Source organism: Lactuca sativa, chromosome 1 (genome assembly GCF_002870075.4).
Source record: "Lactuca sativa cultivar Salinas chromosome 1, Lsat_Salinas_v11, whole genome shotgun sequence".
Lineage (NCBI taxonomy): Eukaryota > Viridiplantae > Streptophyta > Magnoliopsida > Asterales > Asteraceae > Lactuca > Lactuca sativa.
The window spans coordinates 236,527,495-236,540,254 of NC_056623.2; the positions used below are offsets into that span (position 1 = coordinate 236,527,495).

General features: G+C 40.6%; 1 pseudogene; it reads right to left on the reverse strand.

The window, feature by feature from the left end:
* Window positions 1-10,991: 10,991 nt before the first annotated feature.
* LOC111896370 (5S ribosomal RNA) lies at window positions 10,992-11,110 on the reverse strand (annotated as a pseudogene).
* Between the last annotated feature and the right edge of the window lie 1,650 nt (window positions 11,111-12,760).

A 12,760-nucleotide genomic window follows, 5' to 3' on the forward strand; every position in this document is an offset into this window, starting at 1 on the left:
TATTGAGAGGCCGATACTAATCTTGGACTGGAAGCTGAAGGTCTTGAGGAATAAAGAGGTGCCCTTAGTTCAGGTCTAGTGGCAGCATCGGAAGGGATCCGAGTGGACTTGGGAGTCGGAGTCTGAGATGCGAGAGAAGTACACCTAGTTCTTTCCGGAAGTTGACTTCGAGGGTGAAGTCTAAATCCAATGGGGGAGAATTGTAAGATCCCGACTCCCAGGAATGATATTTAATTTATTTTATTCAGTTTTTTAGAGCAACTCGACGATTCGGGTGCCCCAACTCGCCGAGTAGAGAATATTATGGTCGTGGGATTTTAGAGTTTACTCGACGAGTTGGAGGATCCCAACTCAACAAGTAGGAGTTGAGTTAGAAAACCCTAATTTTCAGGGCTTGTCTCCTATTTAAAGGACCTTAAGCCCTCATTTCCGCCACCCTTGTCACCCTACTACACTGTGTGAAACCCTAATCGAGCTATAAACTTGTGTGTGAGAAAGAGAGGCTAATATTGTGAGTTTTAGTGCATTCTTGGAGGAAAGTAGAAGAGCAAAAGACTTTGGAAAAGAAGGAGATTTTAGATCTGGAGTTCATTCATACCTAGCTTCTATTTAAAGGTAAAAAGTCACCATATTGGTCATTGTTTGGTTAGATCTCCTTTTTACAGAATTTAGAGCCTTTTTCCCATCCTTCTAGGCATATTGAGGTTCCATGAGCCCAAAGATCCAAGATTTATTAAGCTTTGGGCAAATCTCCATGCATGAAACCCTTTATGGAGTTTGTTTTGGCATTTTGAGCCCTAAGTGCCATGCATGAACGTAAAGCTTGCAGCTTTACGTGATAAGTGAGCCTTAGAAGGTTAGATCCAGAGTATGGGACATCATTTCTACTTAAAATGGTATGAATGAGAAAATTGACTCAAGGGACTGACGAGTTAGTGAATTGACTCGATGAGTCGGTTAGGGTTTTCCCCGATGAGTCTGGGCATGTTGTAACTCGGCGAGTTGATGAGTTAACTCTATGATTTGAGTTAGACTTTCATGATATTTCTGACTTTTAGAGTTTGGTCAAGATGCACTCGACGAGTTGAGTCAACATGGACTATTGACTCGAGTGTTTACTTCTTATGACTTTTTGAGTTTGGTCAAGACATGGATTACGGAGACCATGGAAGGGTAAAATGGTCTTTTACCCTTTCCAAGAGTTAGAGAAAGATGTTTTCTTAAATTATTTGAGTTAAGGTTATATGTGTTAATTAGAGATGATTATGACGTGTAGGTGAGGATTAGACCATTCAAGGGGTGTGAGGTTTACTTGCTTACTTACGAGGCGAGTCTTCTCACTATACTTACCATGAGTGATAACTTTTGTGACCGGAGGGTCTTGTATGTTCTTATAGAGTATTGTGATATCTCGCATTATGTGTTTGTGATTTATGATGTTGTGTATTTATCGAGATATAGTCATGAGAGGCTAATGAGATGTGTGTGGTATTTTGGGGAACTCACTAAGCTTCGTGTTTACCATGTTGTGTGATATGTGTTTCACGTACTTCTCAGGATCGCGACAAGGCGCCAGCTTGATTGTACACACGAGATGAAGTTATGTTTTTGACGATCCTGGATTTTTATTCAAATAATTATGGATTTGTGTTTTTGATAATTTGTCACTTTGGGGTTTTTGTGAAATGTGTTAATGTGATTTTAAAATGAAAATTTTGTTTGAAAATTTTCGGTGTTACACCTCGGGCTTGCCCCGACATTGAGCCAAAGTCTGGAATACATAAAAAACACATGCAAGAATTACAAAGACATCAAGCATACTAACATTCCTCGGGCTTGCCCCGACATCGGACCAAGGCCCGGAAAAGGGACAAATCGTCTCAACCCGTCGAGTTCATACATGGACTCTACGAGTTGCCCTGTCTGTTTGGGTTGTCTTTGTGGATTAAGCCCTTATACCCTAGATCTAAGCTTCATATCTCCTTCTACATACTGGAAAATCCTTGTTAAGGTTAAAGTTTCCAATTTTACCCATTTATAGTCCTTCTTAATGGGTTTTGCTCAAACCCTAGTTCTTTAAGATATGGATCTTTGTCCAAAAGCCTTATTACTTCAACCCGAACCATGGAAACTGAAATCTAGGTCCTAAATACCGAATGAAAATGTCAAGTCTCGGACTTTTCTTCCATGCATGGCCTTTAGGGCTCAAAAAGGCCATAATAACATCCTCAAGCTTGCATGTGGCCTCAATGATCATAAAAGTTTGCACCTTTATGCCATGTAACCTCTTCTAGACCCCAGATCTAAAAGGTAAACCATTTGGGATGTCCATGTCCCAAGGATCAAAGGTTCTTACATCAAAACCCTCATAAAATGGACCTAAAGATATTTATTGAACTAATAGCCAAGGTAGAGACTTGATTACCAGAAATGAAGAGAATACGGGGTTGTTTCTGGATCTACTTGCTTCCCTCTGAACATTCAAGCTCCTCCTCCTTCAACAAGATTTATAACACACAATAAAGACTAAAAAGCAACTCACAAGCTCAAATGGTGCACTACGTTTTGTGGATTAGGGTTTGGGACTTAGAGACTAGAAATGAGGCCAAGGGGTGGGGGTGGGGTTAAGGAGCTTAAATAGGGTGCAAAAACTTAAAATTAGGGTTTCATCCTAGAAGCCCTACTTGTCAAGTCAAGGCACTCGACTCGTTGAGTAGGTCACTTACATCCCGCGTCCATTCTGGCTTCTACTCAACAAGTTAGGGGCTTCCAACTCATCGAGTAACTCTATAGAGATGGATAATTTATAATTACATTTGTACCAGGAATTAAGCATTACAGGAGACTGGGTGGAGGACTTAAGGTCCTTTAAATAGCGTGAAAACCCTAAATATTAAGGTTTTCATACTCAGCTCCTACTCGTCGAGTTGGTTCTAAAGTTCATGCGGTCTCCTTGGTTCCTACATGACGATTTAGGGCCTCCCAACTCGTCGAGTAGGTCCTATAATATGCATTAAACCCTGAAATTTCATTCCTATGAATCAGATGTTACAGTTATCCCCCACTAAGATTATACTTCGCCCTCGAAGTCATTCTATGGAAACAGCCCTGAGTTACTAATCGTGCATCTCATACTCCGGCTCCCAACTTCCCTCATATCCTTCTTGATGCTGCCACTGAACCTAACCAAGGGAACCCCCTTGTTCCTCAAGATCTTTACTTTCTTAACTAATATCTCTACTAGTCTCTCAAAATATTTCAGGCGACCATCAACCTGAATATTCTCTAAAGGAACCATTATAGTCTCGTCGGCCACACCTCCTCAGATGGGACACCTGGACGGTGTCATGAATCTGACTCAACTCCTCAAGCAGCTCCAACTGATAAGCTATCTTGATCACTCAAGCACTCACCCTGAAAGGACCAATGCATCTAGGGCCTAGCTTGTGCCGCTACCTGAATCGGATCACTCTTTGCCATAGGGATACCTTCAGGAGGATAAATCGTCGACTTGGAACTCTAGCTCTGAACGCCTCGGATTTGCGTATCTCTTTTGATGAATCTGGGCCATCAGCAACCTCTGTTTAACCTGATGGATTTTCCCGGTCGTCTTGAGCACTGTCTCAGTGCTCCCCATCACTCGCTGTCCGACCACACTTCCAACCCGAATCATCTTGAGGGGACTGGTGGAAATGAGTCGCCGACCATAATCAGTTGTTGAACACTCATGCCTGACCTACCAGTTGATCATGACCCAAAACCCATTAGAAACAGAGGGGTCACCTCGCACTGAAGACCAACCACCAATACTACTATCAGAACCCCTCTGAAAAATGAACCCCAATACTCTACCCTCATACATTAAAAGAGTGACCCGCCAATCCGCATGGATCCGAACTCCACACTAGGTTTGACATCCCGTCGGACAGAACCATTCTACCACCAAACCCAGGACGATTCAACTCCGACCCGGAACTAAATGACCGTGCCCAGCCAAAACTATACACTGATATCTAGAACATAAGCTCCAACTATCTCCAAATACTTAACACCAATTCTGAAGACAAGACCGACTCCCGAACTAGAAGTGGAACAGCCACAGGCTACTCTTAGCACCTTCGGCAACACGACTCCACAACCATTCAATCCAACCGAACTATCTCACTTAATCACATTGTACACATAATCACTAAGTTCGCTTTGTTGGATTAGGTGTCTAAGCCCATAACTATAATTGGTATGTACTTGACCCGAGAGTAGCATAGTCCATTTCAGGTTGCCTTAACCAGGACAATTTAATAGAATAGATATTTGAGAAAGAGGTTATTTGTGATTTATTAATATATTATAAGTATAATACATTAATAGTGAAACCATATTATTTAATTAGTATTGATCAATAATTAATTTGGAATTAATTTAGTGATCAAAAGAGACTAATTAAATTTGTAGGGACTGATTATGTAATTCAGTGATATTCATACTTTGGGCTAATGATGTAACAGCCGGAGTTTGGGTACGTAATTTTATTATCTTTAATTATAATTTTTTCTGGGGGAACTCGACGAGTTGGTGCCTCAACTCGTCGAGTAGAGTCTTAACTGTTGACGCGTTTTATCGACCGGACTCGACGAGTCGGGTATCTGACTCGCCGAGTCGGTGCTGATTAGGAAAACCCTAATCCCCGGGTTTGGGAGCCTATTTAAAGACCATTATAGCCTTCATTTGCGGCCACCTTGTTCCAGGAAACCCTAGAGAACAGAGATAGTGAGTTTAAGGGAAAGAGGAGGCTATTTCTTCATCTTTTGTGTGATTTTGCTAGAGGAAGAAGAGAGGATCCATCTAGAACGTGAAGGGAGCTTGGATTGGAGCTAATCATCTTGAGATATTGTCTTTGGAGGTATAATTCTTTCCATTTCACGTTCATATGGTAGATTTCATAGTTTTAGGGTTTTTCCCTCATAATTTTATGAGATCTAGTGAGTATGAGGTCCTTTTGGAATTATGACATCGGATCTGGACCATCAGAGGTCCCTAGAGTCATTATTGTCTAGCTTTTTGCAAGCAAATAAGCAATTGGAGACTAGGTTGCCATTCCAAGTGTTATTTCTCCATTTGAGGCTTGATATGGGTTGCATGCACGTAAAGACCTTTACGTGACTTTTGAGTGTTTAAGGGTTAGATCTATGATTTGGTTAAGCAGATCTGACCTCAGGAGGTTGTTTGACCAAGTCCATGGTGGAAACTCGTCGAGTCCATATGTGAACTCAACGAGTCGGACCAGGTTGCCCCGGGGTCTGACTTCATTGGTGACCTGGTGATTTGGGGGTGACTCAGTGAGTTGAGTGAGGTGTAGAAAGAAAAGAGTTTGTGGGACGATGGGACTCGTCGAGTCGTCGTATGCACTCGGCGAGTTTGGTCAAATTGGACAGTTGACTTTTGGTTGACTTTTAAGGTTTGTCAACAAATGAACCTTTGGGCCTATAGAGGGGTAGAATGGTCTTTTACCCTTCTAGGGATCTCATGAGAGAATATCCAATTTGTGAAAAGACATTTATTTGGTGTAATTTATTATTGTGACTAGACGGAGGCTAGGGCAGTATTTCTGATACCGAGATTCCCGAGGTGAGTCTTCTCACTATACTTTACTTAGAGTGGTAATCAGAGTTATGTGACAGTGTATCTTGTTTGCTATTTATGTGTTGTGATTTCTATGTGATATGTATGATTCAGAGTTTACAGAGTTAGGACCAGTAGGTCCACAGAGCTATGGGACCAAGAGGATCCCACAGAGATATTCGACCAGAGGGTCATCAGAGTTACAGCCTTGAGTGGCTGATACGTGTCTATGTGGTATTTTGGGGAACTCGCTAAGCATTTATGTTTACAGTGTTTTGTGTATGTGCTTCAGGTGCCAGTGATGATCGCGGGAAGGCGTCGGCATGATCTATTTACACTCGCGGAGTTTTTTGTTTATGTAATTTTTGGGACATGTTTTTACTGTGATGACATTGGATACATTATATTTGATCTTAAATTATGAATGAAAGTATGTTTGAAAAATGAAAATTTTGTTTTGAAAAATGAAAATTTTGTTTTGAAAAATTTGGTGTTACAAATGATCCATGTTGATTAGGTATGGACTAAATCTTTTTGTGAGTCCATGATGGGTTAGTCCATAAGGCTAATGAGTTAATGGATTAAAAGCGCAAGTGAATTAGGGTTTACAAGTTTAAACTCTAGGAATTCCAAACTATAAATTAAGCCCCTAAGCTTGCAAAATTGGCCACTAATACTCCAAGGTGAAAACCTGGCTGTTTTTTAAGCTCCTAACCTCTCTCTCATTATCCTCCACTTTTTCATGGTGTTTGTGACTTGTTTGAGGCACAACACTTGGGGTGCTAAGCTCTTCAAAGGCCAAGTTCTACAAGCTAAAACAAAGAGGTAATCTTTTAACTAGTTTTTTTATGTTGCTTATGTCAAATTGTATGCTAGTTGTAGGCTTTATGCCTTGGATAATTTTGTTTCATGTATAACTAGAGAAAACTTAGATCCAAAGCTATTAGGGTTGTATGTGCACCATAGGAGAGTTATAGTACTTAAAACCCAATAGTGGTATCAGAGCCAAGGGTTGTTTTTTGTTATATAGATGCATAGATAATTGTTTAAAGTTAGAAATGTCAAAAAACTACACTCTAACAGGGGGACTCGACGAGTCCATACATGAACTCGTCGAGTCCATGCTCATAAGTGAAGAACTCGTCGAGTCCAATATCTGACTCGACGAGTTGGGCAGTCAATTGGTAGTTTTTCGGGTTTTTTGGCTTGTTTTGAATTAGGATCATTACCACAAAATGTTTTGGTTCATAAAATTTGATTATATTGATATGTTAATACTTATCCCCATCCAATAACATGATGATTGCCAAAATTTTAAGATAATTACTTGATTTTGTGAAAAACTAATTATTCTTAAAGTTTGAATCATTTTGCTACAAGAGTTGAATAAGATCAATTTAGTAAAAGATAAAATGATATGAATGTTTCATTAGTTTAAAGTTTGATCTAAATTTTTTTAAGGAATACAAATTTTGTCATCAAATTTGCAGTTCAAAAAGTTTTTTAAGGAGCTACAAATAAATATTAGTTACATTGATCTTAATGTTTTTGAAGAGTTCCATAAGTTATGGAACTTGAAAAGTTTCATCTTCATAAAACAAATTAACTTATTATGTTATGGAGTTCAAAAGTTTTTTAAGAATTACAAAACTTGCCCTCAAGTTTTAAAAGTTGAAATATCTCAATTAAGAAACATTGAAGTCATAGTAACCCTGGTCATTTGAAAAGTTTTTGTAACGCCTCATTTTTGGTAAGTAATTTAAATATGTTTTTTTTTCAGTTTTCAAGGGGAACTCGACGAGTCAGTAGCTCGACTCGTCGAGTAGAGACGGGATTTCGAGCACGTTTAAGTAGGCAACTCGACGAGTCCATATTCTTGGACTCGGCGAGTCCGCCATTCTGGGTGAAACGCTAATTTCAAGGTTTGCACCCTATTTAAACAACTTTTTGGGCCTCAAGTCAGCCCCCAACACTTCCAGAACACTCCTCTCAAAAACCCTAGCGTTCCTTTTGGCTTTTTGAGTGTATTTTGTGTTTCTTTGAAGATTTGGAGAGAAGAAGGAGGGTAGATTCAAATGAGGAGAAGAAGATCCAAGATCTTGAGTCCATTTCAGAGCTTTGTGAGGTACAACTCGAACATTTACTGTTTCCATGTTTGAATCTCCATTAAAACCCCAATAAAGTCATTTTTGGGACATTCCTTGGCTTGTTTGTGAATAGAGAGCTTATAAGAGCGAAAGGACATCAAATCTAGTAATGATCAAGCTCTAGAAGCTCAGATCCATTGCCTTTATTGAGTCAAATTCGTATGCAAGCCTAGATCTACACTTTTGGTCCATTTAGAGCCCTTTAAACTCTTGGATATGCATGCATGCACGTAAAGTTGGAAACTTTACGTGTAAAAACCACCCTAGGAACCCATCTCTATGAGTTGCATGCGCTGGAATTGACCAAAAGCGTCTGTATGGTGTTTGCATGCAAGCAACTCGACGAGTTGTTCTTCAGACTCGATGAATTGTTCATCTGACTCGGTGAGTCACAGTCTAGTCGTGTTCATATGTTGAAGGAGAACTCGACGAGTTGTTCATAGAACGCGGCGACTCGGATGAAGTTGGACTTGATGATAGCATCGAAGAAGAACTCTTCGAGTCTTTGCCAAACTCGACGAGTAGAAGCGGGTAGAGAACTAGATTGGACGATAGGGACTCGACGAGTTGACGGCCCAACTCAACGAGTCCGGTCAACTGAAAATTGACTATAACCAGGGGTAAATAGTCATTTTACCCTGAGGGCGTTTATCAGTACATGACCTAGTGTTTGTGGGATTTGTAGCCGGACATTTGTAACAGGGTTTGAAAGGAAACTTACAGTATGTAAGACATTTTGATAAAGAGTTTTAAACATGTAAAAACGTTTAAGAAAGTCATTTGAAGAAATCTGTTTGGTAAAACAGTTACCGTATAGTAAATCCATTTGCATGCTAGTTATTAATCACATGTGATTGATATAATAACTAAATATGTTTTAACTTGTATTCCCCCCACCATAAAGCATTTATAAACATTTAAAAACATTTAAAAGGTTAATTAAGGGGTATGAACTCACCTGCAGCGAGTGGATCGGATGGAAGTATCGGACAAGTGCTTGGTGTCAAGTGAAGACTTGGACACTCACTATGAGCCTAATAACATATGAAGACATATGTATATAAACAATTAGTGATTATAACACTAATTAAACATGTATAAACATCCTAATGTGATGAAAACACTTTGGTAAAAGTGTTAGGAGGCTATCGGGTTGCAACAAAGGAGTGCAAGGCCTCATATGGGAGTTTATGGTCTAATGATCATGTTTGTTGGAGTTTACAGCCCAGGGGAGTTTAGTCCTGGCCATAAACTCTCAATTGGTCACCAAAAAGGGACTTAAAACTCTAAGGGCTTAAGTGGTTAAGTGCTCCAAAGCTTAAACAAGTGTTTGGGTGGGTTTAAGGTCCTAAAATGACCTTATCTTGAGTTTACGGTCTAGGGACCACTTCCCCATGAGTTTACGGCCATAAACTCATGGTAAGAAGTACCATTTCTAATTTTGAGGTCCGTAGATCAATGGTGTAAGGTTTTAGGCTACCATCCAAGGCTTAAAAGGGTGTTTAGGGCATTAAAACACACTTTGGGGGAGTTTACAGTTTTGGGAGATTCCCAAACCGTAAACCCATATTCAAGAGGGTTTTATGGTGCTTTTCATGTGCTAAAACCATCAAGGAAGGGTTCCATACTAGTTTCTAAGCATAAGGAAACAGTTGGGAGCACTTTGGCACCCAAATTAGGGTTTACGGTCCAAGAAGATCTTGGGTCGTAAACTCCTTTTTCTTGTGATTCTTGAGTGATTTCAATGATATCTAAACATGTATTAAGCTTTAAAACACTCTAGGGTAGAAGCACTTACAATTTGGGACGAAAGATTGAAGATCCTTGGGAGAGAAATGGGTTTTTTTCTAGTTGAAAATGGAACAAATGAACAAAAATGGCTAAGGGCCATATATATACCCCATGGAGTTTACGACCGCAAACTCCATGTTTGGGTCGTAAAGTCAAATTTCTTGGAGTTTTGTTACAACTATGATGTACAATATGCCCTGGATTATACGACTTATGATTACCACTTGAAGGATTAAAGCTCAGAATTGCTCAAACGGACACCAAACATGCTAAAAGGTAGCAGAATGAGTTTGACTCTCTATGAAGTGTTTGGCTGTACAGTATAGAAAATTTCGGGTTGTCATATCATCCCCCTATTAGAAGGAATTTCGTCCTAAAATTAGAATTTAGGTAAGGAAGTGGGTATAAATAATCGAGACAAGAAGTGGGGATACTTCCTAATCGATTGCTTCTCGCGCTCTCAAGTGAATTTGGGTCCTTGGTTGGCATTCCAATGAACCTTCACTAATGGGAAGCGGTTCGGATTATTTTGCATGACCTCTTGGTCCATGGTCACCAAGGTTCTTCCACGAAGGCGAGGCTCTCGTTGATCTCGATCTCGTCGGGTGGGATTACGAGAGTCCTGACGGAAAGGTACGTTTTTAAGTTCGAGACGTAAAGGGTAAAATGTATGTTACTGAGCTCACGGTGTAGGTTGGGTTTGTGAGTTATAGGGCCGATTCTGGTAAGAATCTCAGAGGTCCTAACTATATTGGATTTAGCTCTCCACACTTTCCGAAGCGTATCAAGCCATTCCCAGAGTGAGACTTCCAAAAGGATTTAGTCTCTAACTTGGAGTTCCAAGGTTTCTTTTTCTTGCTTCTCTTCCCAGTCAAGGGTCACTCCCTTGTGGGTCAAAGTCGTAAGAGGTTATGTAATTCGTGAGAAGTTCTGAATGAACTTACGATGGTAAGTCAGCAAGACCTAGAATTTGGCGAATTCCATAAGCGTCTTCAGTGCTGACAAATTCTCAACGGTTTTGATCTTTGGAAGGGTACTCAAGAATTCCCACATCACGTAAAGCTTCTCTGATCGTAATGTTTCCATGGTTTGTTGTAGATGCTCTTTATGATTTCCTTCTTACTATGAGAGTAGATAAGTAAGTCATTTACAAGGACAAATGACGAACTGATCCAAGTAAGAATGGCGTACACTATTCATTAGGTTCATGAATATTATGGGTGTATTGGTCCTATCCGAAGGATATCACTACGGACTCGTAACATCTGCATCAAGTTCGGAAGATTGCCCTCGGGACATCCTTCACTAACACTTGTAACTGGTGATTTTCGGATCTTAGGTCCATTTCTGAAATGCACTTCGTTCATTGCGGTTGATCAACCAATTCATCTATACGAGGCAGAAGGTAATGATTCCTAATGGAAGTCCCATCGAGGTCTACACCACGAGGACTCCTCAAGGTTTTACCCATCATAGTACTTCTCTCGCCTAAGCACGTTTAACTGTGGAGTTCTGATGGGGTCCGGTGCATTAGTGCTGGTATGATCGCACCCGCTGAAGTCTGTCTTTTGGAAAAATAAGACCGGCGCCCTCAAAGGTGAGGTGCTTGGTCTTCTCATTCCATTGCTGAGTAGTTTGCTAAGTTGTCCGGACTGTTCTTGTATCTCTGTAGATGTTTAGACTGTAGGGCAATCTGGTTGTAGGAGTCGTACTGGGTTCTAAGTTTGTTCACATGACGATGCGATTACTCGAAGTCTTCATCAGTCTCCGTCCTAAAGTTCATATTAGAATTCATACAGGGTTTATCGATCATGGTATCGTGGATACGAGTCGTATATAATTAAGATTGAAAAGGTAGTCGAATAAATAATTCTTCTTTAAGATCACATCCCAACGAGGAAAAGAAGTTAAAGGGAAAACATTAATTCTAAACCTGTAGAACCTTGATTATATACCACCCTTATGTATACATTTTTCTGCGATAGATCAACCGTATGGGTCTTTGGATTGAACTTGACGTACTGTACGAGTGGTACTTCAGGGAGGTTTGCTGAGGTTTCTTCGGAAAGGATAAGAAACATGAGGTACTCCATGCATAAGTACTTCGGTGCTCAGGAATGATGGCTCCGCTAGAAAGGCGATTTTGGAGAAGGAGATGTACGTATGAAATTGGTATTGTGTGAATCGAATTGAATCTAGTTGTATAATAATATCGGACATACTTGAAAGTAAAGACACTAGATTTGAACATAAGGCGTTACAGACAAAACACAACAGTGCAACTTTTAACAGAGTTATAGTACTTTAGAGTAACTACAGGAACGCTGTTGCGAACAAGGTATACTACAAAAGGCAAGTATACGCAGCACGAGGATCCCTTTACTGATGGGGTCTCGCAAAAGATAAGACTCAAGTTGCACTAGTTTTAAACATGTTTTATGAGTCTGTTACAACGAACGCCTTATATAATTTAACGAGAGTTCGGGGTAGTCTCTCCTGCGGCTGTGATCCTTAGTATTTTCTCGTCTGCGCCGGAGTTCTTTGTTATTGGACAATCCTTCTTGAAGTGTCCAATCTCACCGCATTGGTGACATATCTGGCTAGTACTAGCATTGGTGGTGGAAGTGAAGTGTCGAGTTGGAGTTATGTGGACACGGTTGCTTTCGTTGATCTTCCTTTTTGGACAATTCCTCTTGTAGTGCCCGGCTTCACCACAACCATAGCAAGTTGGGCTGATTCCATTGGTAGGGATGGTTTTACAAAAACGAGCAAAGTGCCCCATTTTGTTGCAAGTGATGCATTTCAACACTCGGCAAGTTCCCTTGTGGTGATAGGTACACTTGTTACACTTTGGGAGTGTTCCCTCATAACGCTTGACCGGTGTTGAGGTGGCAGGAGTTGCCACTGGTTGTTGTCGCATGGCAAGCCTTGGAAATCGCTTGCGTTCTGTTTGGGCTTGACGCTTCCGTTTCTTGAACTTTGAGTTGTTGTTTTGGGTGTTGGCGACTGTTACTATTTGTTGGCTTCTGGGATCGGTACAACGATCGGAATTTTCGACTCCTTTGTCAGCCTTGCTTGCGTTGATAGCGCTGAGGTTTACAAGAATAGCTGCCACGGCAGCCGTCATGGCCGCTGTAACTGCGACTTGGAAAGTAGTGGCGTCCATAGGAAAGTCAGGGTTTCATTGTTCGGCTGACTATTTC